At 35.1% G+C, this 3,340-nt stretch overlaps 1 pseudogene; it reads right to left on the reverse strand.

The window, feature by feature from the left end:
- Positions 1-312: 312 nt before the first annotated feature.
- On the reverse strand, positions 313-431 carry LOC112484125 (annotated as a pseudogene).
- Positions 432-3,340: the final 2,909 nt, after the last annotated feature.

The following is a 3,340-nucleotide window of genomic DNA, read 5'->3' on the forward strand; positions in this document are numbered from 1 at the left end:
TCAATTGCCTCATAACTGGGATCTCGAATATCACCATTGGCACTGGCAGAAACAGGCAGTATGGTGGTTCTATCCTCTGGTGTAATTCATTCCAGGAGTGGGGTCCATAGATGTAGAATTACAAGTAGAAGCTTTAGCCCTGCGTACTGCACAGGCATTGAATGCAACACGTCAGGCCATAACCCTTTTATTATTTATTTGTTTGTTTGTTTATTTATTTATTAGGCAAGGCAACCCTTGGTTGACCTCACAGATTGCAAGGAACTTGTCAGCTTACAATCCCTTATTTATTTATTTATTTTTAATTTTTTATGCCTATAGCACCTGGACTTTCTAGGTGGTCTCCCACCCAAGTACTAACCAGGCCCAATCCTGCTTAGAGTCTGAGATGAGATGGGATCGGGCTTGTTCAGGGTAGCATGGCCGTAGATGGTTATAACCCTTTTAATAGATGAAACCACACAAATGTGGAAAGTAGTTTTGCAAAACCGTATGGCTCTTGACCTCCTAACTGCTGCCCAGGATGGACCTGTGCACTACTTTATGTAGAATGCTATGTCTATATTATTGTTCATACTGACCAGGCACAGGCAGCCCTCCAGGAAATCAGGGCATAGGTGATAATAGAATTCTCTATTTTCTTTGGATGTATAGTTATATTTATATATTTTTTCATTTGTATTCTTCAATTAGAGTTGACATTCAGTATTATTTTATACTAGCTTCAGGTATAAAGCACAGTAGTTGGACATTTAAATAATTTGTGAAGTGACCCCCCGCTTCCAATTAGTCTAGTATCCACCTGGCACTATATAGTTATTAAAATGTTATGATTATATTCCATATGCTGTACTTCACATCCTCATGACACTTTTGTAACTACCTATTTGTATTTCATTGTATTTTATTTTTTAATTAATTATTTTTTTAATGTGACATTGCTTAATGACATTCAATAATTTTCAGCTGCACACATTAACAGTAAGGCATGTATATATATTTATTTATACTGTGTGTTCACCTCACATAGTTATATCTCTTTCTGTCACCACATATTAGACCCCTTTACCCCATCTGGTACATCCTCCACCCTGGCCTCCACCCTCTAGTAACCACAAGTCTATTGAACAAGTCCATGAGTCTCTGTTTGTCCTCTTCATTTGTTGCTTTTATACATCACATATAAGTGATATCATGTAATTTTCAACTTTTTCTGCCTGGCTTATTTCACTTATGATTATCTCCAGGTCCATCCATGTTGTCACAAATGGCAGTATTTCATCTCTTCTTATGGATGCGTAATATTCCATTGTATATATGTACCACTGCATCTTTAGTCAATCATCTATCATAAGACACTTTGTTACTTCCATGTCCTGGCCACTGTGAATAATGCTGCTGTGAACATTGGTGTGCAAATATCTTTACGGATATGAGTTTTCAAGACTTTAGGGTAGATACCCATTAGAGAGAATACTGGATCATATGATTGATTAATGCTTAGTTTTTTGAAGAAACTCCATACTGTTTTCCATGAGGGTTCCTATTTCTCTATATTCTCTTCAAAATTTGTTATTGCTTGTCCTGTTGATTATAGCCATTCCAACAGGTGTGAGATGGTATCTCACTGTGGTTTTGATTTGCAATTCACTAATAACTAGTGATGTTGAGCATCTTTTCAAGTGTTTGCTGGCCATTTGTATGTCCTCTACGGAGAAGGGTCTGTTCAGATCTGCCCATTTTTTGATTGGATCATTTGTTTTTTTGTTGTTATTGAGTTGTATGAGTTCTTTGTATATTTTGGATATTAGGCCCTTATTGGAGACATTACTTGCAAATATATTTTCCCATTCCATGGTTGTCTCTTCACTTTGTTGATGATTTCTTTTGCTGAGCAGAAGCTTTTTAGTTTGATGTAGTCCCATTCATTTATTTTTGCTTTCACTTCTCTTGCCTTTGAGGTCAAACTCATAAAATCTTTAAGTCCAAGGACCTTCAGTTTAGGTCCTATGTTTTCTTCTATGCATTTTATCGTTTCAGGTCTCATATTACTTAATCCATTTTAAAGTAATTTTGGTGTGTGGTAATAGACAACAGTCCAGTTTCATTCTTTTGCAGATGGCTTTCCAGTTTTCCCAAAACCATTTTTTGAAGAGGCTTACCTTTTTCCAGTGTATGTTTTTGGCCTTTTTGTCAAAAATTGTTTGCCCATATTAATATGAGTTTGCTTCTGGACTCTCAATTCTGTTCCACTGGTTTGTGTGTCTGTTTTTCTACCAATACCATGCCATTTTGATTACTGTCACTTTGTAGTATAATTTGAAGTGAGGCAGAGTGATTAATCCAGCCTCATTCTTTTTTCTCAGGATAGCTTTGGCGATTCGGGGTCTTTTGTGATTCCATACAAATCTGATGAATTTTTCTTCTATTTTTTTAAAAAAATGCCGATGGGATTTTTATGGGGATTGCATTAAATCTGTATAATACTTTAGGTAATATGGTCATTTTTAACTGTTGATTTTTCCAACCCAGGAACACAAAATTCCTTTCCATTTCTTTATATCTTCTTCAATTTCCTTTAATAGGGTCTTATAGTTTAAATTATATAGGCCCTTCATATGTTTTGTTAGATTTATTTCTAGGTATTTTATTCTTTTTGTTGCAATTGCAAAGGAATTATTTTTTCCACTTCTTTTTCTGACATTTTATTATTAGAGTATAAGAATACTAGGGATTTTTGAACATTGATTTTGTATCCAGAGAATTTACTGTATTTGCTTATTGTTTCTAGGAGTGTTCTTGTGGAGTCTTTAGGGTTTTCTATACAGAGAATAATGTCATCTGCAAATAGTGACAGTTTGGCTTCTTTGTTTCCTATTTGGCTGCCTTTTATATCTTTCTCCTGCCTGATTGCACTCACTAAGACCTCCAATGTTATACTGAATAACAGTGGTGATAGTGGACAGACTTGTCTTGTTCCTGATCTTAGAGGAAAGGTTTTTAGTTTTTCACCATTAAGTATAATGTTGGCTGAGGGTTTGTCATATATGGCCTTTAGTATGTTAAGGTGCTTTACTTCGATATGGATTTTATTAAGTATTTTGATCATAAATGGATGCTATATCTTGTCAAAGGCTTTTTCTGCACCTATTGATATGATCATATGATTCATATTCTTTAATTTGTTTATGTGGTGTATCACATTAATCGATTTGCATATGTTGAACCATCCCTGTGCCCCTGGGATAAAGCCCACTTGATCGTGGTGTATAATCTTTTTAATATGTTGCTGTATTCAGTTCACTAGTATCTTATTTAGGATTTTTGCATCTGTATTCAT

The sequence above is a fragment of the Pteropus alecto genome, unplaced genomic scaffold, assembly GCF_000325575.1.
Source record: "Pteropus alecto unplaced genomic scaffold, ASM32557v1 scaffold207, whole genome shotgun sequence".
Lineage (NCBI taxonomy): Eukaryota > Metazoa > Chordata > Mammalia > Chiroptera > Pteropodidae > Pteropus > Pteropus alecto.